General features: G+C 41.1%; 1 long non-coding RNA gene across 2 annotated transcripts in view; it reads left to right on the top strand.

The window, feature by feature from the left end:
• LOC122767261 overlaps positions 1-25,526 on the top strand; it is a 28,812-nt gene extending 3,286 nt beyond the window's left edge. For both annotated transcript variants that reach the window (XR_006360194.1, XR_006360193.1), the window contains 4 exons: positions 3,311-3,366; positions 19,275-19,404; positions 22,688-22,736; positions 24,963-25,526. This is a non-coding gene — a long non-coding RNA (uncharacterized LOC122767261). The remainder of the gene's footprint in view (positions 1-3,310; positions 3,367-19,274; positions 19,405-22,687; positions 22,737-24,962) is intronic.
• Positions 25,527-25,610: the final 84 nt, after the last annotated feature.

Consider the following 25,610-nt stretch of genomic DNA (forward strand, 5'->3'; position numbering starts at 1 on the left):
GGGTGTTTCCTCCTTGCCTTTCTAACAGGAAGCTGATGTGGAGTTCAACTGAGGACAGGGAAAAGGCCTTTTCTTTCCACTGTGAATCATTTGAGAGCAAAAGAAAAAAAATGAAAAAAAAAAAAAGAGAAGGGAGGGAAAAAAAGAGACCAGGCCTCTGCATTGATTCAGCCCTCTGCAATCTGGTCTGCTTTTCTCTCTTTCTGTTTTTCCCTCCCTCTTCTCTTTGTTCACTATACGTTATTGCCTGTCTCAGCTTTTATCACACTTTTTTTGTTTTATTTTTTAGTTCGTCAGATGTCGGATAGACAGCAGTGTTCTGGAGGGAATCAGCGAGTTTACAGAGAGTTCACGAGTCCTGTGAGAATGTGGGGAGGTGGGGGAGAGGAAAGGAGAGACGAAAAGCAAATGAAGCAGGGCTCTGTGGGGAGCAGTGCAGGTTCTTCCGGTTAAGTTTTTTTTGTACCTACCGCAAAATGAAGCTGCCTACGTTCTAAAACACCTACACAAACAACTGGCTTTATTAAAGCCACTGATGAAGCTCTGAGCCACCGTCGTAGCTGTCATAATATGAAAAGGAGAAAAGCTAAAAGTGGCTACCATATCGAAAGCAGCTTGTATACATGGTCTTTCAAGGAGACTGGAACTTCAGTTTTAGGTCACGGAGGACAAATATGCTCTTAGCCACATTTAATATCAGATGATATTTGTTCCACGACTCAAACATAGGCCAAGGCAAATGTTAGAAATGATGAAACGGCATGATCCAAAACCTTATTGTCGATAATCGTGTCTTTAAGGTTTGGTGAGCATATTGCAGTAAAAGGGGATTTTTTGGAATTAAAAAAGACCAGATATTCTAAGTGAAACCACCTACTCACCCTCTTTCATGTGCTTGCAAAACCTTTTTACAGTTTGAGTTATACAGTGCAGTGCAAAAGTCTCAGGGCGCCAGCAGCTCTCTTGTCTTTATGTCTGTCTGGATTGGAATGATGTGACTGAAAGTTGGTCTTATATATTAGCAAACTGTCAATAAGTTTAACTCATACCAAACATGTGTGTGTGTAATTCTCAAACATGTCTTGCTTTTTCCAAGCAGATATTTATCTGCATGAAAAAGTAGTAGAACTAACACAGGTTTTTACCCACAATATTAATTAGGGTTCCATTCCAGTTTTAGCGTGGTGTTATCGTTCAAGTGTAAGGGTATAGGTCACACTGAATACTTGACATTTGAACCCATAGAAGCTGTTAATATTCTTGTTTCTTTTTCTTTTTCTTTTATTCTGCTCAACTTTCCCGTATTTTCTGGATGTGTTCCAATAAAGTGATTGAGAAATAATTAAACCGTATGGTCATTATAGCATTGATAAAACAACAAATTCAATGGCCTAAGATTTTGCACAGGACTGTGTGTCTGCAAGACTGAGCTGGAACATAGTAGGACATAATGCTGTTGCCGCAGTATGACAGAAATATTTATGAATACACACTTAGCATCGAACTGTGGAGATGCAGTGCTGAGCTGTCCATGGAGTAATGCAGTGTGGCCTTTTCATTTCCTTCGTTTGTTGTGCACGCACAGAGCTTTGTATCAGTTCAGGAGAGGAGTCGATTTGCTCTCAGAACACATCCGTTCAAGCATCAGCCGTACCCGCGTTTCCTCGCACAAAGCTGTGGCTGATTTTGTGCTTTGACCTTCATAAAGGGCAGCAAGTGAATCAATAAAGGGTTTTATTATTTGCCTTTCTTTTACGGGTGTACCAATCTGACATTTTCATGGACACTGATACCTGTGCTTGAGTATCAATGTTTGGTTAATAGGCTGAATGCCTCGCTATGTGGAAGACTGGGGTCATCCTTTTATATGTAAAGCTGGCTACACTTTAGTAGGGAACACATATTCACCATTAACTACGTGCTTACTAAAATATATAAGTAGCATTCTAGGCCTTTATTAGTAATTATTAAGCATGTATTAACACCTTATTCTACCTCTATTATGACATGAATTAAAATTTTCCCTAAATAAGGTGTTAATATGTGCTTAATATTTAAGTTGATGGTGAATATGTGTTCCCTAATATAAAGTGTTACTGTCAAGCTTAACTTGATGTTAAAATGATGTTCTTACATGTTAAATGCAACAAATAAATACACACTGTATACAATTCAATTCAATTTAACTTTATTTCAGCAACAAATTGAGTTATATTGACAAAAGTGCAAACTTACAATTTTGATAATCGATTATTCCATTTGAAGCTCTTTTCATGATTAAAACAAGATTTCTGATTGTTTCAGCTTATTCAATGTGAATATTTTCTTCATGTCTTTGGTCCATATAACAAAGAAATCACTGAAAGTGAATAATTTTGGTTTGTGAACAAAACAAGACATTCGAGATTGATCATTTCCAGCTTTGACAAACACTGATCAACATTTTCTGACATTTTATGGACCAAACGATTACTCAATTAATAAAGATAATCAACAGATTAATCAATTATGAAAATAATCGTTAGTTGCAGCTCTACTACAGTTAAGTCACAAAATAGTTTCTAATTGTTAAATCACAGGTCACATAAGTAGAGGAAACTAGAAAGTAAAAAGTATCCAGAATATATTTTTCTATACATGTAGCGCATAATTCCATGTTAGCTTTTTCTGCTCAAAGATCATATGTCAGCCTTTACATAACTTGTATTTGTCGGCTTATCATAACAACAGTGTAAACAGTGGCTCACAACATTGTCTGTGATACTAAATGTGTTTTAAATTCGGAATATAAACTATTACTGGAACTTTGTCTTTTTCTAAAACATACTGGTCAAATGCACCTAAAATAATTTACAGTATAGATCAACCTTAAAGATAGACACTAATACCCGAACCAGGCATGTGAGCCACTATCAATGATCAGCATGATCTGCATTTTATTGATGTCAAAGACAAATGGTTTACGATACTTTCATAAATGTGATTACGGAGTGCACCGCATGCCACTACATTTAATATAGGATTATAATTCAGGCACAGGGTTGGTTTGGTTTTAGAGAAGATCTAATAAACCGAGTTGGTCCACTGCCCAGTACCACTGACATGTAACGGCACAAATGTTCTACTAAGAATGTCTTGTGCTCGGTCTGTACTGGAACAGTGTGTTAGGACAACCTGCACCAGAAACGTGCACCACACGTCCTCATCAATCACAGCTCTCGATCATTTTTTTCCCCACTGCGGCTCTCTCGCTTTTTGATTTGTGATTTTAATTGTTTTTTTTGTACTGTGTCTCGTGTTTTTGGTGCAGGTCTGCAGAGGACGAAAGAGGACGCGGAGCTGTGACGCCAACATGCTGCAAACCAGGTGAGCATATGGGAGCTCGAATGCAAACAAATGTCGGCTAAAACAAAAAGAATATGTTTCGTTTGGTCACTGCTGTTACTTACAAAGACATTTCAGAATAGCTTAAAGGATATAAAAGTTATGGCTGTAAGGTTTCCTGTGCCTCTAAACTATTGCAAAATGCTGATTTGTGACCGATAACGCATTTATTTAAACCCATTGGCTTTTGCGTTTTTTTCCTGCAAGACATTTCTTACAAAAATAATTTAAAAAATGATCAAAAAGCAACTAACCGGGTTATAAAAAGTTAGAAGAAAACCTAATGTCCAATCTGGGTATCGTTCCCCATCTCTTGTGAAAATGTAAGTGCACGCACGACAGAAGACAATTAATGCGCAAATTCACTGTCTCTGGCTAATGTTTCATGTCCAGAGTGTTTTTAATAGACAGTAATTAGCAGAATTAGACTTGAGTGATGAACACAGTTTGTCCAACAACACCATCAGCACTTTGACTGTCCTTATGCAGGAAAGAAAATGCCTGGCTCCCTTTTTGGAGCATTATAAGTTTGAGGTAAAGATATAAATGTAAAATAAGAGATTATTTCAAGTTATTTACATAATTAAGCAAGTCGCCTTTTGTTTGAACCCACCGTTCTTGGATGGCTGCTCTCAGTTTCAGACCGCTCACCACTGGTCTCTCTGGAAAGTGAGATCTCGAAGCTGTTTTACATATCTCGATGTAAATACCTGGACATGAAAAGCTGAAAAACTGATCTCATGTCAAAAATAAGGAATTGTAAGGAATTGGCTTCACTGTTCCAATACATTTGGAGGGAACTGTATGTAAAGGAATAAGAGTTTAGGAAAAAGTAACTTGTGGCATGATAATTACTGGGCTTTTTTTTTGTGTGATGATTATCTCAACAGCCTGAGGCTTCCTATAAGTCAGACAGAACTTTTTACTCATAAAGGGCAGCTCAGTTTATTCTATAGGCTTAACAATGCTACACAATAGTCACAAGAGGGATTCATGACACATGTTTGTGAAGGACAGTGTGATGTTTATCTTTATAGGCTTTCCAGATGACAAAATGAAACACTAACTTGGAGACAGTATCCATCTGTAACCTAGTTGCAGGTATTTTATCGTGTTTGTTTTTACTTGCACAGACTACCAGATGGGTGGAGTTTCACTGGTGCAGTCGTGTAAGATCAATATTAGGCTCAAAAAAGTTCACTGAGTTCACACAGGCAGCTCAAAACCTGATGTTCCTCTTACGTGATCATAAGAAAGAAAACGCCCCTCCCTCTCCTCCTCACATGTGACACTCGCTCACAAAACAGTTGTTTGTATTTCGATCCTCGCTGAAACCACAGCATTTAACTCTTGTATGTTAGTGGCATATTGCTTTTCAACGAAGTATGTTTGGAAACATTAGGAGCTTCACTTGAAAATAATGAACTAAAGTTCTGTGTGTTATATTTACAGTATGTCGTTTTTACCTTGTTGTTAATAGTTAACCAGCCTTGCTTCAGTTAAAGTATGGATTAAAGCATATACAGTAGATGCAGTTATCTGTAGCTGGGTTTTTTTTCTGTAGTTTTAATCTTTTGCATTACACACACTTTGCATTTAATATTCAAAGAAACTTGTCATAGTAAGTAAATGGAGTAAAATAAGTAAAGTAAATATAATTTGTGGGAGGGAAACATGAATTAGACATTAAACCATCTTCTAATCATTGTCTAAGACAGTTGCAGGGTCTGTGTGGTTCGGCTTAAGACGCTGCGTCTGCTCACAAAACAAGCTTTAACGGTCCATAAATAATATATGTGTTTGTAGATGCTGTTTATCTAAAGAAGAAAGAGTGAGAAAGTAGAGTGAGCCAGAAGTTTTACGAAGAGGTGGAATAGATGGTTCCGAACAATCTTTGATGAAATGCCGTCGCAGAAAAGTCCTTAACACTCATTGAATGTTTTAGAGATGTACACAGATGTGATTAAGTAAGTAAGTGTTGAATTCTCCTGATTGTCTTTTTCATTCTCCTTTACATCATGTTTTCCATAGAGTTTGAGGAAAGGTGGTTAGGAAAGGAAATGGGATGTCATTTCGTTGGCTATTTGACCGCAGCCTGGTTGTCACCTCTGTGTCTCTCTCGGTGTTTCTTTTCCCCTTTCACTTCCTCTGCCCTTCTCTCTGCCGAGACTTAGCTCATGTGTGACCTCTGCAGGTGTCGAGTCACACTCGGCAGTCAGTGAAAGAGTAGCCTGACATGTTCTCGAGCCCAATAGATTAATGTTCTGTTTTATATAAATATTGAACGACGTACACTGCGAGTTTGTCCTCCCGACTTCAATTTCTTCAATATCAAGCAGGGACTTTGTCAGTGGCATTTTGCCACTTAAGACGGCAGCTATTATGAAGCTATTATTGGAATGAGTCAGATAAATCATACAGATATAATAATAATAATAATAATAAATCACATTTTTTTCATATTCATTGTATTTACTTTAGCCTATAGATTCACAGTGCACTACTGTTGGGAACAGCCCTTGATTTGACAAAAACCAGTTGAGTGAAGGTCCAGTGTTATCCAGATGTGCTGCTCCTCAGGCATCTGATCATCTCTGATTGGAGAGAAAGGATGAAATAAGACGGCACTCCATGACATCCAACAACCTACTGTTCTTTCTACTTATTTTTAGTCTACTGCCGCACCACTCCGACCAAACCAGCTAAACTAGAGGCAACTGCTTTCATTTGTACCATCTATGTCTGTGTTTACATGCAGAAGAATTTTGTTTTTGTAACCCAGTTCACCAAATTGTGGGCTAACTTATTTGTTTCTCCTATCTCCCCTTTTGAATTGTTCATTCTCTGACGATGGGGAAACCTCAACTAGGCTGTCTGGCTGTCTCCAATTTCTGTGGCTTATAAACACCTTAGCCACATTTAATCAACCTTACTCAAACATGCTCCTGCACTATGGTTAAATACCTCACCAGTAAATTCACCATTATTGTATTAGGATGAATCAAAAGGAAGAGTATCCTTTCATATTATATCATTTTATATATTATAGGGCTGAACAATAAATCGTTTTTACATCTAACTTGCAATTTGCAAATGAATTTGTAAATCCTTTAATTTGGGATATGCAACACATCTGACACGGGTTATATTTAACAGGTAATTATTTCAGTAATGGATAATTATTAAGTTCTCATCCTTGCTTTTGAACATACAGCGTTTGTGATGGTATCTTGTGCTCATGCTCTGTCACATTCTGTAAAGCATTAACTCTTATATTAATAATAATTAAACCCATGTATCACAAATCAAATTGGAAACACTGCTATCAGATGTTTTCCCCAAGGCATTCAGCCCTTTTTTAATAATGTATTTCTCCGTCTCTTTTCGCGCCCTCTATCATTTTTATTCTATACTCCGTGGCCAGAAGTGTCCTTGCACAAGCCGAGGTGAGTTAAGCAGAGTCAAATTATCAAGCATGACTGGAACAGTTTGTGCATCCACTCACACATTATTACATTCAAGACAATTAACGGGTTAAGTTCAGGGCAGTGTAAAAGTTAAAGTGATTTAGCCCGAGCAGAATTACAGCAAAAAGGTGTGAGGTAACTTCCTCGTGTGCTAGTGTCTGTGCTCATGGAGTAGAGAAGTAGTAACAACAACTAAAATGAACTGTGTAATGGCTAAGAGAAGAATCTGTCTTTGGCTCTCTCAGACTGGGGGCTGCGCTGCCTCCACACAGAGCACTCGGCCACTGCTGCATTGTGGCCCGGGGCCTCATTTGAATGGGCCTTTAGTATTTTGTGTGAACAAGTCAGCGCCATTTGCATTTGTTCCAGTCACAAAGGTTTAACAGGTCAATAGGGACTCCCTGGCAGAAAACTAACACACTAGGGTACCTTCCTCCCCCCCCCTCCCTCCCTCCCTCATGTCTCCTCCATCGCTGTGGTTGTCAGGCTCCCAGCTGGCTTGCCCTGGTAGTATATAACTCAAGCATGTGGTGTGTACAGTATTCGTGTGTGCATGTGTGTGTGCGTTTTAGGACGTGAGCGGTGACAGCAGGGTCAGGGTCAGGGTCAGAAAATTGGGGCTAATATTCTCTATGTTCAGACAAATGTCTCCTTAATGTGCAACTTAAAGCAGGAGCGTGTTTTAGTAAAAGAGAGGGATTTTTGTGTGCGTGTTATCGAAACAGAGAAACATTTCCTGTTCCTGTTAAGTTATTTTAAGTTAAGAAATCTTAAAAAAATAAAAATAAAGTTTGTAGAACCACATGAGAGGATATGTGGGAGCTCATCGCAGCTTTGACAACAAGTGCGGAAACCTCACAATTGTGCCAATGATAATCACATGAAAGTAACATTTAGTTTGAAGGCCTTTTTAGTTAGGTACTTTTCGTCCCTGGGAACTTGACACATTGTCGTCAACAAACAAATGTCTCTGCAGCTTTGGTAGCATATCAATGAAAACTACCGGAGGCTCTTGACTGAAGTAGTTCAAACTAGTTTAGGGCTAGCAGCCCTAAATTAGCCAACATGGAGTGTTTCAAAACAGTGACCACAAACAATAGAAATTTCTTTGATAAAGCAGACACTACTTTGATATTATTTCTATGATATTATTAGAAATAACGTCTTTCAAATTATTTTCATACATTCAAGTAAATTATCTTGGTAAATTGTGCAGGAGGGAGTGCTTTTAGCAAAACCATTATGCCCACCGTCGATCCTTAAAAAAGTTTAGTCTATGCTTGTAAGGCCATTTGAGTAGAATAGAGAATTAAAGATTTATGATCATTTTTCGAAGGACAGTGGTATTGACTTTTCGTGCTCCTAACTTCTGAGTGCTGCCTCTGTCACTCAGATAGCTCACTTGTGACTTTCAATAGCTAAAAGTACTTTTGCATCGATGAAAGAAATTGAACACAGTGATATTTTTAAACTGTTGCTCCACTGCCACGTATCGTCATGCTCACAGTGCTCGCCCTGCTTTTAAAATGTCAAAGGCTACCTCCTCCTAACAGGCAGGTGCACTGCTGAAGGGTCCTCAGGTAGGATAGTAAAACTCCCACCTTCTCTCTCACTCTGCATAAGTGGATCCACCTGAGTGAGTATGCTGTGAACATTCATTTACAATGTAGTTTTATGGAAAGGTAATAACCTTCAAAAAACACCATGACCACAGTAACATTCCCTTCGAGACGCCACGTGTATCATATGTATAATAATATGAAGCTTTGTAATATAGTAACCACAGCTTGAAATGTTTTTGAAATGTGTGATTGTTCATGTAAAGTCTGAGAAAGACATTAGCTTTATAAATATTGTTTATGTCTCACTGTCGACAGCATGCTATTGTTTGATATTGTTTAGATGTGTATCCACTGGTTCTCAAAATCTCAAGTCAATTCTGTCGCCGATGTGAAAGCTCACATCGAGTTGATGCAGATTTTGTAAAATATTAACGTGCTAATAAACGGCACCAAAAAGTCTGGATATCCCCATGTGCAGAAGTTCAAACACTAAATGTATACAAAGAAAGGAGACAACATCAACTGTATGTCAAGAGATTACATTTTCAAGATCAGGAGATTTTTAAAGCTCGTTCCAGGCGTCGGCTAGTCTAAGCGTCGCGTATACTAACGTAGTGACAGAAAATACAGACACACACAGAAACAGTGTATGTATGCACAGCTATTCACATGATTAAAACATACACAGTTTGTATTTATATTGGCACATTAAAAAAAAATGTCTCCAGACATATTTGACAGACAGCAGTGGAGGGACAAATCAAATTTCTCTGGCCGACCTGTGTGGTAGCCATGTTTTCAGTTGCTCCGCTCGTGCTGATGTGAGCCAGCCGGGCCACAGCGCCACACTCTGCTGTTCTGCAGTGACCCCACTGTCTGGACCTCTGTCCCATTATCTTTTAATAACTTAGTGGGCCCAAAGAAAGGCAAAATGTGAGCTCAGCATCAGGTGCTACAAGCTGCTAGTTAGGCCTGCAGCCAGGCCCAGAGAGGCAGACCTGGCAGCTCCGAGGCTGCGACATGTGAAACACTGCACACAAAGGAGCTCGCTCCATCTGTATGCACCCAACATAGGCAGGCTTTTGTTGCAGCCGACAGGCACATGACTGCTAGCATCTTAACCCCTGAGAGCCAGCGTCTCCTCTCCCCTCTCGCTGCACTGCGTGCTGCATCAGACACCACAGAGCGTTAATACTTGTAGGAGGAGGGCCAGTTGTTCAAAGTAATTTATGTGTTTGATGTTTGTGTGAACAAAAAAGAAAACTCCCGTAGAAAATATATTTAGCAAGAAACACAGTATAATATAAATATGACAGTTAAATGTTCGTATTATTTTTAATTTCTCCAAAGAAATGACTTGTTGTCCATTGTTAAAGCAAAAATGAATGTCTGTTACAGTTCTTAAAATGATGTGTTGTTCATATTGAGGTCAGCCTTTATTAGGAAAAGTACTCGGTGTATTCATGTAGAATATATTGTATAAATATGCAGACAAATATTTTCTCTATGGCCATATTTACAAAACAATAATTCACTTTGTGTTCTTCGTCAAATTTGCTTGTATGTCTGTACATTTAGCGTGAAGTTTATAGGGTCAGTTCAGAAATGAGACTGCCGCCTCCCTCTGGGAGACCTCTCTATAAAATCCAATTAAAGATAAATCACGAGCATCAGGCCTTGATGGCTGCAGCAGTTAGGAGATGCTCCGACCCATTATCACTCCTCAGTTTTTAATTTTAGTGTGCTACATAGGTGTCCTTGAGTAGATCATTAAGTCACACATCATGCGCACACGTTACCTCACCCCCACTCAGTCTGGGACATGTTTTTCCCATTAAACCACAGTGATTCAGCAATTAAAAAATAAATCAATATATATATATTGAAATGGACTCCTATATAAATAAACCTTACCGGCAAATGTCCGAAAAATTGTTAATATTGCTTTTATAAAGTAGCACGTTAACCAGAACAACTACAGACGTGTGTGTGTGTGTGCGTGTGCGTGTGTGTAGCTGGAAGCTTGTGTGTGTGTGTGCATACTTGAACTAGATATGAAAATAAGACAAACACTGTTTTGTTCTGAGCCGTCCTGCGTTCCCTCAGTCAGCTAAACTGGACACGTGTGACTGAAACAAACATGCCGTCACTCAGTCAGAGGAGTGGCTGATTTATGGGAAATGAGAACGAGGGGGAAATCACAGGCACAGGAGGAAGGACGGAGATGTTGCAGTTAAAATTATTAAAAATATATATATATTTAAAAAAACAAAATACATGTCTTATCCCGCCCCCGCACCCTCTCTCTGCACCACCACTACTGCTTTCCTTATATGAAATGTGGGTATGCGGTCCCGTTGGGGGCTGGGGTGCGAATGGCTCCTAACTGGGCTGAGCTAGGTAAGACTGGACCATCCAGCCTGCAGTGCTGCTGTGACGTGGCGTTAAATAGAACCAACAGCAGGTCCGAAACCCTTTAAGAGGTGGTTCCACTCCCTGAGAGAGCCAGAGACCTGTGTGTTTGCTGGTTGTTTGATAAGAGCCTAAAAGTAATCATTTATTAATGAGAGATGGACCTGAAATATGAGCAGTAAGTAGATGGGAACCTGGGTAGCTGTGTGTGTGTGTGTTTGAAATGGGAGGGGGAAGCAGGAGGGTAAGTTTAAAAAAAAAAAGCTTCTAAAAATATATGTTTAATTTATTTTATGCATGTCTGCAGTTTGTAATTTACTTTTTTTTCTGCATTCAGAGCACTTGACTTCAAATTCAGGGCATTTTCTTCCTCCTTTGTGTCCTCTTGCACCTTAGAAGATATTGATGCCTTATATTTAAAATCTATTAAATGTACGCTCAAAGAACACCAAGGCAGCACAGATTGCAGACATATTTGTGTTATAAATTGAGGTTTTCTTTACATGTGTTCTTACAAATTAGTGAGAAATGGGTGTTTTGGTGATTTACATTTCTATCATTTCTGTGACTTTAGTATCCCCAAGATGGGAACTCTGAGCTAAATGAGAATCCACATTTTCCAATAAATGTGACAAAAGTGACCTTGTAGGGAAGTTTCATGGTTAACTGAAATTATGACAAGGATTCTCCCAAAGCACTGTCCGTACGAGAACGAGAAACAGTTTGCAAAGTAAAAAAAAAAAAAGGGACAAATTGTAAGGCTATCATAGCACTGTTAGTGTGGGATTTATTGACTGTTTGGGTGCTTTAAAAGCAGGTTAGGACACATATGTCGCGAGTTCTGGTCCATGTCATTTCTCCTCTGCCTCTAACCTTTGCTCTGCTGCCGAATGGGCTTCCTCCTCACAGAGACATTCGGTTTTCAGAGGTGAGTGGCTTAATAATTACCAAAGAAATGCATCAGAAGCAGCATGCTTACTCAGTGTCCTTGATAAATGAGGGGCTTCTATTCAGAAAACACCTGCGAAAGTTATTTTGATCTTGCAGACCTTCGAGATCGAATAAATGCATTTAGATGTTCCCCCTCTGCTGCTATTCATGCTTGTGCATATTTACTAAATTGTTTTTGAAGAGCAGAGGAATTCTATACATGCACTCGTTTATATTTACGTCTTTCTGTTTTGAATATGAATTAATGAAAAGCATTTCTTGTTGTCGGCTTCAAGCAATATGCAGTAATGACAGTTGTATTTGAAAAGGAGGATTTTTAATTATAGTTTTAATAGTTTTACACACACACACACTCTGACCAAAAAGTCTGAAACATGTAGTCACTTATTTTCTTGGCACGTGGCAACAGATTTTTAGTAATTACCGCTTTAAATTTATTTTACAAGAGCATGAAGTGACAGCCTGGATAGTAGCCTTCTCTATATTTCTTTTCCGGCATAAGTAAAAACAAAAAGAAGAAATTCCCTTTGTTAATCTGAAACTGAGGCTATCGTAGCTGATAGAATTTCCATATTCTATTTTTTGATAGTAATAATAAAATACATTTTTAATACCAGTTATTGTTGAAATAAATAAAAGTAAGTGTTTTTTAAACATACACACACTTTTAATTAAAAGAGGTCACAATTAAATGTATTAATAAATAAATCCTGTGTAGCAGAACACAGGAAAAACCAGGTTATCATCACTTTATTTTGAAGTGCCCAGAACATTTTAACAATCAATGTTTCTCCTTTGACTGGACTCTTTTTGGAAAAAAGGGGAAACATTGAATGACTTTAAATGCTTATTTTTATTAGATTGCATTAATAGATATAATTCCAAATCCTCTGTCCTGTCAAGAAAGTTTTTTAAATGGATTCATAAATGCATTCAGAGTTTTTTTTGGGGGGGAAAAATAAATCAAGAGGGAAAAATAATAATAATATCCCCTGAATTTTCCTTAATATTTACTAAATGCATAGTTTAATAGTTTACATGGAATCATTAACTATCCACAATGTGGCTTGATTTATACTTTTTGTAACTTAAACTAAATGTGAAGATTTACACACACACACACACACACACACACACACACATTCTTACGGGTCTTGTTTTTCCAATAAGTGTTTTTAATATTTAGCATATTCAGTGACATTAAAGTAAAATAAATTATTTATTAAATTAGACTGAGTTTCCTTTTTTCCCCTCATTCTGGTAGCAAATAGGCATTTTTTAAAACTTCTTCTAAACTCTAAAGCAACTCGGAAACACTTTGAGTCCAGAACATGTTTTTGAGGAAAAAAAGAAGGAATTATTAAATATAATATAAAGAAGTCAAACAGGATAAAAAGAGTTGCGTGTATGTGGACACTCCTCGTCCCTGACACACTGCAGATGGTTAGACTCTGTGTAACAATTTATTAAGTTTCTCATGCAGTTAAGTTGTTGCACAATTACATTTTTGGAATTTGTTTTAAAAAGAAAAAATGTTTCTTTACAAATATTAATGTTATGAAATGTGCAAAGTTTTTTTATCGTGACTCTTCAAATTATTGCCAAAGTGTGTGAGGTGACTGCACTTTATGCGACCGCCATGTTGTCTCCTCCTGTCCTCCATTTTGTGGAGCTCTTGATTCTTGCTCACCTGCCTTTAACAAGGTTCTACCAAACTCCCTGCTGCTTTTTTAATTTTATTTTTGAATCAAATTAGAAATAAATATTCTGTAGTTTTGACATTTTCCAACGTGTTATTTATAATTAATTTATTTATCTTGTTTTTGTTTTTTTTATAATGATACTTGCCAGTCATTTATTTTTACACTGCCACAGATAACCTGATAGGCGATCACTGCATTCGAACCTTCTAGTACCTTCCTTAACTCCTTAACTCCTGCGCCAAGGAAAACTTCCTGAACAAAACTCCTCAAGCGGAGGAGTCTGTCTTATTTGACAAGGCGTTAAACTCTTGAAACAATTTGTCCATGTAATCAGCGGCACCCGTGTCAGAAACTGCATGCAATGTTAGTTTTTACGGCTCCACAGTGTGTGCGACTTTGACCTGTGGCCCCATAATGGCCGCCGGGGGTCACAGAGGTTAATAGAGACTGATGGATGAGGCCCCAGAGTAACATCCGTAAGGGGACGGCCCCTTAATCCTTATTAGGCCTCTGTGTTAGTGATCCTTACCTTTCAAAGCAAACAGCACGCTCCCTTTGCCGTCGCTCCCCAGCCTGCCCCTGGCATTACACTTCTGACCCTGGGGTCGTGGCCTTTGTTCGGAACCCTTCAGGGTCTGACCTTAGGGGTCACGGCTGTAATAGAGAAGTTGTCGAGGCGCGTGCTGCAGTGGGGCCCCTCCACAGACCACCTCGAAAGAGAAAGAGCGGGCCCGCCGCTCTGGTCACGGCAGAGAGGAGGAAGCGCACGCGTGTGTTCGCCAGAGTGCGAATGTATAGGGGTCTGTAATTTATAGGGGTTTAGCACAATAGGGATTATATGCGTGAGTTATTGTCCTTCAGGACAATGTCATTAGCTTTCGAGGAAGACTTGAACTTTGACATTTAAAATGCCATATATTCACATAAGTACTCAACAGAGGGAGCACATCTCCCTTGACTGGAATTCCCAGACATTTCTACTTATTTAGCTGCATAATGATCACAGCTAATAAAAATTAAACGATTGCATGTTTGGTGTTATATATTTTTTATTTTTTTGTGTTTTACATGAATGGCTAGTGTTTCATATTTTTTTCCAAAAAGAATCTGATTTCTAGACAAATCTATACATTTGTTTTGTCTACTTAGAATAAATGAAGTTGTTTGCGCTGGATATATTTTTGCCACTCAATGTCAAATATTTTGGGGCTGATTCTCAAATGTGCATCGTGTGGTGTGTGTGTGTGTGAGAGAGATAAACTGAGAATGTTGGTTGCTTATATTTGTAGCAATGGATTCAAGGGATGATTCATAAGGAGGTGAAGGTGCCAGTGGCCTGATAAGGGCAGTGAGTCAACGACTCTATTGTTTTAGCTTGTTAGTGAACCATAACTCAATATGACATTCATGTCCATGGTATCACTGTGCAGCCTGGGCCGTGTATCATAGACGCATTAACTGGGATAAGGTTATTTACATACAGTATTTATAACCCCTCTTTCATACCTGTTGTTTTTTTGTTTTTTTTTTTAATGTGAACAATTGTGCTACAGAAACTGAATGGTTGTCTTCAGCTGAACTATGCAAAGCCTTAACATATGATCTGCATGCAAGTCAAATATCAACAGTAATGAGGTAATGAGGTAGGTCACAGGTTGGTTTGAATCGGAAGGTAAAGGAGGTGGATGAAAAGAATTGTAGTTGTGGACTCTTGGAGGTGTCATAAAAGAGGTTAATATTGGTGTTTCATCAATGGCAGCATTACACAGGCCGCTCCTGCTGGGGTGAGGCCGTGTGCAGAGGGCTACAGTGTCAGAAGTTGGCAGCTGAGCCAAAACCAGAGCTGTATCCTCAGATGAACTCTCCACGACGTACGGTGCAACAGGCCCTGCCAAGTTTTTTGAATTCCTGCCACATGTTAGATGGTAAACAACTGACTAGCAGTAACAGTGGCTTAGATAGACATGGGAGGTTAAGGGAGTCTTCAGATTGCAAATGAAACATGCATTTGTTTACATTATTGTTTAATTTATATGCGGCACAACACTTGGTTGTGTTTGTGCGGCAGGTTGCAATTGGCTCAGAGACGTGGCGAGATGTGACGTCACAGGAATCGGCCGGATCACTGTTCGGTGCGCAATCTGTTTGTCTTTTCAAGGCACACGAGTGAATTTGTGTCTTGGTTGTATGCACCAAAATCCTCTCGTTAAAACACCTGGAGTCACCAGATTTTCTGTCTCACTTGTGCTCATTCTTCGTGTGTGTAAGTCTCCGTGTTTATGTGTTGTGTTTTTGATGTGCGGACTGTGCAGCAGTACACAGTTTTGTTTGAGACCATGGAAAGCTGGGGAGAGCTAGGCAAGACAAGTGCATTCTCTCTTTGTGTCTCTCGCTCTCTCTCGCTCTCTCTCTCTGGGTCTGTCCTCTAAGTTAGAAACACACACAGCGCCATAACGCCGTTTTTTTTTTTCAACATCCAAGCCTAAGAGTGAGGAAGTAGGAGAGGCTGCACTGAACCAAGCAGCCATGTTAGTTTGCCACTGAATCGTTAATATTTGCTCTGCTCTTTGTCGTCTTGTTTACAGTTAAAAACACATGTGGGGAAAAGTGTACAAGTGTAAAAGTGCACATGAAGAGATGTTCCCACCTTTTCTTTAACCTCAATGCATGGATTTTCTCTGTAGGTTTGTGTGAGCATTAAAGATTGAAATCAAGACCGGTTAGTCGTGCTCGGTGATGCGAGATCCGTCGATTTTTGGATGGTTTTCCCTTTTTCCTCTCTTTTGTGTGGCTGCTACTTTGGGGAGAGAGGAGGGGAAAAAATTTGCCTGTGCGGAGTTCTGGGTTTCTTTTGGGAAAGAGAAGACAAGAGGGGTGGGGAATGGCGTCCAAATGAGAGGATGTTGTTTTTTTTGTTTTTTTTGTTGTTGTTTTTTTGCCATGAGGGAATCTGTTGCAAACAACTAGGGGGCATTGCAGGCATTTGGAGATTTTTGGGAGGACAGAAGTTGGGGGGGAAACCAAACGGGTGAGAATAACCTTCAGCTCTCTGATGCAGTGGTTGGTAGGTGTGCATGAGACCGGCAGAGAGAGAGAGAGCGAGACAGAGAGGGAACGAAAGAGAGACAGCAGGGGTGGTATCTGGCACAGAAACATAAAAAAGGTCCTCCTCATGCAGGCTGAAATTAACACTAGCTGTTCAGAGAAGGGCTGTTTATTACTGTTGCCTGTAACAGTTCTACTGAAAGGACAAGAAAGGGTGGGAGATAGAATAGGCTGAGAAGCGAAAGGGGGAAGGAGGAGGGTGCAGGACACGAGCAGAGTCATCAGCAGCGTACAGGAGGACAACTGCAGTTCGCAACGAGGCAAGGGTGGCCTAGTAACAGCACATGGCGGGCACACTGCGGTAAATATAACAGGATTTCACAGCACAGTTCACTGTTGCAATCATGGTAGGGCAGTCGCACCCAGGTGCTTATCTGGCTTTGACTGGCTGCCAGAACAGTCTCTGTAGCTTTTTAACCCATTAACATGTCTGTGGTCAAGAGAAAGAAGCCGTAATCAAGACAATGTTTGTCTGTGATCGTGCCAGACTTCCCTCTTTGGACATTTAAAAGGTGCCTGCGACAGCTTTAATTTGCCCCCTCGAAAATGTTCTAATAAAGGACTTGGAGGTCAAATACGAATGTCTGGTCTCAAACTCACAGCAGCAGCAGCAGCAGCAGCACTGAGATAAAACACATTGTTAATGTTTGACGTGAATCTTAAAGTTAGGTGTCACGAGCTGTCTCAGAATCCGTTGACCATTGGAGAGTGTACGTTTGCTGAGACTCTCCTCCTCAGGAGAAGCACCTCCGCCAAACCCACCCGCCCCCGTCCGCCTCGTGCACACGCACGTCGTGCTGGGCCAGTGATAAAACTGTGTAGCGTGCACGCACACCCACACGTCCGTGTTTCATCATCAGCTGAGTCCCTTCTCCTCCACTCACAGATCTTCTTCCCTCCCTCTCTCGCCCCCTCCCCTCACTGCTCTAGCTTCTTTTTCTATCCATCGCTCTCCTCCTCCTCCTCTCTCCCTGGGTCCCGGCCACATGCGAGAGGGTAGACTAGGACGCTGCTGCTCTGGAAAAAAAGAGGGGAAAAACGCTCTGCTGCTATTTCTACAGGCGGGCCCTCCCCTTTAGCTAGTCTGTGCCAAAAGAGGGAGGGATTTTTTTTTTTTTTTACTACTCCCAGTCCCAGAATTTTAACCCTCTGCCTGCTCTCACTTCTGTCTGCAAGATCTGCTCCTCAATATCATGCAACAAGTGGCTTTGCTTCACTTCTCCTTCGACAACGCTGCGCCATTTTCAGATATGTCTTTGGGGACCCGCGTTTGCTTCACGCCGAGGGCATTGATCACTTGAATTTGGTCAGTTTTTTTTGCTTCTTCTGGTCTCTTGTGACATAGAGTTAACTGGACTGAGCAGAATCGGTGTCTACCCTGCTGTGATGCAAAGGATTTTTTTTTTTGAACACGTGTTTCTTGATTGCTCGCCATGCTTCTATCGAATCCTCCCTGAAGCCAAGGACGAAGGCGGCAGTTTGTGTTGAGTGTGTTGTTCGAGCAGCTGTTTGAATTCACGTCGCCTTTGCTTGTGTCTTGATTTCAACAGATTATTTCTCGTGTATTTTCCTATTCTCTTATCTCTTTTGCCCTCCACCTTCCCTTTCCACCCTTTCCATCTCCAAATCTCTCCCTCTTTTGGGTTTTCTGCCCCACCCTCTCTTCCTCACGCGCGCCCTCTCTCTCTCTCTCTCCCTCTCTCTCACTCTGCCCCTCTCTTTCTTTTATCTCTCTCTCCCTCTCTCTATCGTGGGCAGTCTTCAGTGAAAGGGGAGCAGGAGGGCGGAGCAGTAACGGGGCTTTTTCTGGGACAGGTGCCAATTTCAAACAAAAGACACAAAAAGCCAAAAAAGAGTGAGATAGCTCCCAATGACAGGGGAAAAAGTGGCATGTTTCAAGAAGTGATTTGTAGTCTGATTTGTAGTAATTACATGTGTGCATGTGTAACTCTTCTCCTCTTGCAGGAGTTTTTTTTTTTTTTTTTTATTGCATGACTGAGTAGCAGCAGAGATCTTGAATCTTTTCCCACCCCGCCACCCCCTCTCTGCTGTCTTGCTCCCGTGAAGGCATTTGAGTTTCGAGCGGGGAAAAGAAGGAGGGGTGGGTGGAGCTGGGAAGGGGCGGTGGGAGGCGGAGCCTTCCCTCCTCTCCTCCCTGTCAAGTCCTCTGCATTATTCATATGCCTGGGCCAGTGCTGCGATCTGACTGGCTGCCTGGCATAGCATTCACCCCACATTCAGCAGCTCTGTTTGCTAACATTCCTCATTCAAAGCCTTGTTAACTGCCAGACGGGAGGAACACGCGACTCCATGGGAAACCCACATGGCCCCCTCATTGTGGCGGGCCTTGACAGTCTAGGACGAGGAGGTGGCAGACAGGAGAGAGAGAGAGAGAGAGAGAGAGAGAGAGAGTTTGTAAATATTACAAATCAGTTAGCTGAGGTTAGGCAGATGACCGGCAGCTTAGAAACGGGTTTGGGGTGAGGTGGCCACATCGACAGGGTAAAAACCCAGACAGAGGGGCAGACAGATGGGCAGACAGACAAATAGACAAGGCGTTGAGGCTCAGAGGGAGGCTGGCACTTGCTGGGACTCTGAATGGGTCTCTCGTTGGCGTGCCCGCCTACTCCTTGCAGGGAGTGCAGAGCTGTGTGACTGAATCCAAGTCTCTTCTCTGCCCTTCTCTACAGAGAGGATATGTGGACATACTGTGTGCAGCTTCCGAGAGATCTGGCACAATGAGCGGCGGAGATTTCAGCACTTTACTCCAGATAGCTGATGGCTGTGGTGTGTGTGCCTGCTCCCTCAAAGACTCAGTGGGTAAGTCTGTGTGGGTGTGGAGGTAAATGTGTGTTTATATGTGGGCATTTATTACTTCCCACGTGCAGATGTGTCCTCGCGACAGAGCGATTCAACTTAAAATACGAAACAAACAGCCGTGTAAGCGCCTTAGTTTGATCCGATCTCCACGAACGTGTGTGTGTGTGTTGTACATTGTGTCTGCGTGTCGTTACCTTCAGGGCTACGGGACTATTCAGGGAGAGGTGGTTCCACTAAATATCGGCAAACCAGGGGGGTGAAATGTGGCTTGGCTTTGAATTTCGGGACAAAACCAAACTAATCCGTCCTCCCTTGCATTCTTACCTGCAGTTTTGCACTCCAGGTTGGCTTTTGTGCGTGTGAAAGAGAGATGGTTTTGGAGGGAGCAGAGAGGGACCCGAGCTGTAATGTTGGGCTGAGGGCCAGACAAGGCCTGCTACACAAGGCCGAGCCCCACCGCAACGCTCTCTCTCCTTCTATCTCTGTGTGTGTCTCTCTGTCTCTCTCTCTCTCTCTCTCCATCCCTCCCTCCTTTCTTTTCTTTCTAGGCGAACTATCAGAAAACTACTAACAGCGATTGTTGTTGGGAAAATTTCGGTGGAAATGTGCTTCGGAAATGCAATGTTGAAAAAAATGGGTCATCATTGACACGTGGCCACACATCACTTTTAAAATAGCTTAAACGGCGCTTGTAGACATTATTTGTCATTCTTAAGGACTCAAGGATTTGTTTTTATTTCCGTCACGATTAAATGAGACAAAGCGCTTCCGGTCGTTTACGTGTTTTCTCTCATTCGTTCGTAAGGTTTGAGGACAGGTAAATTCAAAGTGTTGTAAAATATTTTAACATAAATATATATGTTTCCCCTTTTTTTACACTTGGAAAGTGTCGACTAAATCAGCTTCGACCATTAGTAAGTCATCGAGCTGTACTGTATTGTGTCATACATTCTTCATAATTCAAGAACCCAACGTGCCACACCCCTCGTCAGTGCCACCCAGTCACGTATCCGTGCACGTGACGTCCATCGATAATTTTTTTTTCCGAACAAGCGCCAATTGAAAATCTTACCTTTCTTCTCACATTGCCTCTTGATGTGGCTTCGTGTAGAACTTCCCAGCACATCAGAGCTAACCATGACCGTTAGGTAGGAGTGGAGGCAGTGTGAGTCATCACAGATAGCTCGAGTCTTCCCACCTACATCCTGCTTTTGACAGGCCTATTCATCCGCCACGCTCACACTTCAGGGACTGGCGCGAGCTCCACCATCATTGTCACCCAGGCAGGAAACCCGTGACATCGCGTCACGTGTTTGTTGTGTTCAAAAACCTGTTCTGCGATGCGCCGCCAGGTGAAATTATATAATAATGCTGGACGGCAGCCTGTTCTCGCGGTGCAGCATTAAAAACTGCAGTATAGTATACACGGATGTGACTTCAAGTGGTTTTATTTTCTATGGCACTTTGCTCCCCGTCACAATCGACCCGCCTTTAGCATAATGAGGATAAAAGATTTTCGTAACACAAAAAAAAATTTCACATGTGATGTCTATCCTGACTCGAAATTGGGTGACGAATAAATACGAAAGACGCCTATATTTGCTTCAAATCCTTGAAAAAATAAATATTTTTTCTAGACGATCCCACACAGAGACACATTTTCACACAAAACTGGCCAAAAGGTACAGTTGATCACAGTGGAGTCGTGCACTGATTCATGTAGAAAAGAAGAAAATAAATAAACTGCTGCAGTTTTAGACCCTAAAATCTTCTGTGTGTCTGGTTTCCAAACAAATACTTTCAATGTGTTTGCGGAACATCACACAACCGACTGAAAGACTGAAGGACATTTGTAAAATTGAGCATAAAGACAATCACACCACATAGTTTACCAGATATGCAGTGTGCGTACACGCACGCACGCACGCACACACACACACACACACACACTCTGAGCCTCAGCCAAACAGCCAGACACATTTGATGTTATGTACCCCACAATGAACCCTGGCTCCCTAAGATGAATGGGGTTCCCACGCCTCTCCCGACGAGTGCAGGGCACAGCCTCCTCCTTTGAGCATTCAGACACACACAGGCACACACACACACACACACACACACAATGCTTGTACTACAAACAGCCACACAGACACAGACACACAGGTGCATTTGAGGCACACACTTGCAGTGAAAACGCATTTTTTGAAAGCTCACACAGACGTAGTTAAAGTGCTGATCATTATCCAAAGACACATTTCTCTTTATTTCAGTGGTGGTGTAAAGAACGATTTTTCATTTCTTCAACAGCAAACCAGTTGAGTAATGAGATACTGACATATTATGTTTTTTTTCACTTTATGTGTGTGTGTGTGTGTGTGTGTGTGTGTGCATGTTTGTTATTCTTAAGGTTTTTTTTGCAGGATTTAAATAGGAATCAGGAAAAAACTTGTGTGAAAAATGTGCAGGTTGCGAAACACGTGTCATTTAGTGTGTGTGTGTGTGTGTGTGTTTTATTATAGTTTTGTATCAGTACACACTGATTTTTTTTATCATTATTATAATTATTGTTATTTTATTCTTGTCAGCAAAGTGTTAACGCAGCAAAAAATATTTACAATATACCCCGTATTTTTTTGTATTGAATTTATACTATATTTATTACTTTTTGCTTTGGTGTGTGTGTGTGTGTGTGTGTGTGTGAGAGAGAGGGAGAGAGACAGAGAGAGAGACCTTCAATATATATTTACTTTGTTTAATATATAACATTACAATTAAAATGTTTAAATAAAAATGACCGAGAACAAAAAAGTCAGATTAAAATTTTTATTTTATTTTATCTGCAGCGGAATTGAATGTGTCCATGTCTTCGTGTTAAAGTACTTCCTTAAATAGCTAGCACTTTTCAATTTCAACATTTTAACTAGACCATCATTTAAAAAAAAAAAAATCTCTAATTGCAGAAATTAAAATTGGGGGGTAATTTTTTTTTTTTTAAAAGGAAGTTAAAAAGTAAAGTTGTAATAAAAGACACAGCATTGGTAATTCTCTGCTGAAGCACAGGCTCACCAGTGTATGGTAATATAGTTATTCTGTCTAAATTCGGCCGCAGTATTCTCAGCCATGATCACTTTAACATATGTTAACATCAGCCTTAATGACATACTCAAGGAGTTGCTTGGCAGCTTCATGACCTGAGCTCTACATGGACACCTTGGCGTGTGTGTGTGTGTGTGTGTGGATACCAAAGTGTGTTCATGTCTCTGTTTTTCTCTTTCGTTCACAGGCTCGCCCGTCATTGGAAACCGAATTTCCGGGTTGGACCCAATATTCAGGTGAGATCATTTGATTATTTTTGACATGTATTTGTATTTTCTGTGTGTGTTTGTGAGTGTGTGTGTGTGTGTGTGTGTGAAAGCCACCACACTGCTGGCTGGTGGCTCTATCCTGGAATTTGACTCACTTTCTGACTCATTCACTGACCGTTTCTTTTTTTCTTTTTTTAGTTTGTTTAGTTTACTTAACACAACGGCGGTTTAACGGCGAGCACTCGGCACTGACCTAGCCGCGAGCGACACGTCCCATCATGGCATCGCGTGTGTGTGTGTGTGTCGTGTCATCAAAATCAGCAAGGTTCTGATGCAGCTCTAAGATAATCTCCTCAAAGAAGACTGGTTGGGGAAAAGGTGAAAGAAAAGCCGTCACCTGAAAGGTCAAATGAAGATTAGAGGGAAACAGGACACGAGGACACACCGGCTGGCACCCGGAACCACACAAAGGCCTCATTGTACGGTAGCCCTTCACTCTGCACACACTCCCCATGTGTACTTGGGGAGATATGACACCTGTTGGTGGTTTTGGTCAACTGCAGGCTGAGTGACAGGACGCCTTCACTGACTGAGATTGATCCTAAATTACTTGGTTGTTTCCTTTGAAAAAAGGCCTTAAATAAAACACACAAACACCTAGAATAGTCACCGATTCAGCTTGCGTCAGCTGTTGCGTTCACAAACGCGGTCACATGTTTGATTTTAGTGCCACGAGTTTGATTCCCTTTTATCCCCTTTCACCGTTTTATTCCAGTGACGTGAGCGAGTTTGACGTGACATCAATGTTAACACGATGAAGATAAAAGCATCAAACGGTGGGGAAAAATGAAGTGTTTTTGATTTATATTTACCGATTTACCAGTTTTATTCCACTTCTTCAGACACTCTGGGTCCCCTCACTTCAAAGAGGGCCGTGGTTAATCTCAAATAACAGTGAGGATCATTCGTGACAGTTTTACACAGATTTATGGTTTACGGCGCCATATGTCTAAAACGTTGTGGATGTTCGTTTGGAAAAGAACGAAAGTGCGTCCCGCGTCAGTTACATGTTTCTTTAGTGTGCTTTCAAAAACTGGATACAGCTGTGAAGATTTGCGTGGTATGAACATGAAATTGCTTTTCTTTTTTTCAAGTTTGAAATGTGGCTGCAGCAGATGAATTAGATGAGTGACATACCTTTAAATGTGTAACAAAAATAAGAATTTAACACTTCAAATAGGTGCATCTTGGCGTATAAATTCATAAAGGTTCAGTTGCTTTTTTATTAATAATAATTTGTCAGTTGAATCAGAACTAGCCAGTCACCTCCGCAGTGTTGCAGATGAGTTAGAAAAGTCAGAGGTGTATATTTCAGAGCCTGGGCACAGGTTGAGGTGAGTCATAGGATATATATATATATATATATATACGTTCTTTTTTCTCTTTTCACTTTGCCTTATGTGAACCTTTTAGGGAAAAGCCTTCCCATGTGTAAACGTGATACGGGCGGTACACACATTAGCAGTGTAAGAGAAGCAGCGAGGTGCAGTCAGGTCTGCTGTGTGCCCTCACAGGCTCGGACATTAAGTAGCTCATGTAGAGATTTGTGTGGCATTTATGGGATAACCGACCTGCAATAAAACAGCCACAAACTGGTGCGTGCGCGCGCTCGTGTGTGTGTGAGTGAGGAGTTAAGGCAGTGACTCACTTTTAAAAGTTTGACCTCACGTCTACCCCGTTGTTCCCCGGCTTGAGGGGAAACCGCAGCAGAGCCGCAGCCTCTGCTCTTTCACTCAGGAAACTCCCTCAAACCGGCACAACCTATGTCTTGACCCTCTCAGACGACAAAGACGCAAAGACACGTATGACTGTGTGCTCATTTTTGCCAGAATTGTACTGTTAAACACAGCGACAGCCGGCCACAGATAAAGCCCGATAAACAATTTTAGCTTCTTTCTTTCTATTTTCCTTCAACTCCTCGATTGTTTACGTGATGGGCGCGACTCAAGCTGTCAAGTAACAAAACTGATAGCCAACAGGATCTTCATCAATAAAACAGACAGGCGACGACTCTTTGACCGTCTCTGTGTTCACATGCGTCTGCAGTGGTGTGTGCGTGTGTGTGTGTGTGTGTGTGTGATTGCGCGTGTTTCACAGCTGTCACGTGATGCTCTGGTGTAAAACAAGAGGTGAAAGTGTAACCTTTTGACACCCAAATGTAGCTCACTCTCTCCTCTCATTTGTCTCCATCAGGAGGAGGAAATCTGAGAGGAGGTGACCTGACCGAGCTCCAGAGGAGGCGATCAGGTGAAGCACATGTGAGAGAGGGAGTATTTTTGAGTTCATTCACCCCCACCACCCCCCCAAAAAAAGGAAACATTATTAGCAAAAATGCTATAGGTAACTAGGGGTGAATTAAAAGATGTAACTCAATGTAATAATAATCATAATACAGCTATAATATGAATGAAAGGGGCTCTCACAAAAAGTTACTTTTTAAAAACAGTGATGGTCAGTGCAATTTTATCATATGAAATTGTATAAGAATTTCACACACATATATATGATAATCGCTATGGAAATGGACACTTAATGGCTGATGTGGCGTGTTTGTTTACGTTTTTTTTTTCTCTGAGTTTCTGTTCCCTGCAGGTCGACCATCGACCGTGTGACACACAAAGCCTCCTGCAGGAGATAAACTGTCCTTTGGGGTGAGGTAGTAGGTTGTATAGTTTTAGGGTCATTCCCAAGCTGTCAGATGACTATACAACTTACTGTCTTTCCTGGAGCGACTGTACTGGCATCATGGAAGAAGAAGAAGAAGAAGAAGAAGAAGAAGAAGGAGGAGGAGGGGGGGAAAAACACCAAAAAGAAAAACAACACCTTGCTGCAAATGCTTGT

The sequence above is a fragment of the Solea senegalensis genome, linkage group LG3 (assembly GCF_019176455.1).
Source record: "Solea senegalensis isolate Sse05_10M linkage group LG3, IFAPA_SoseM_1, whole genome shotgun sequence".
Classification (NCBI taxonomy): Eukaryota; Metazoa; Chordata; class Actinopteri; order Pleuronectiformes; family Soleidae; genus Solea; species Solea senegalensis.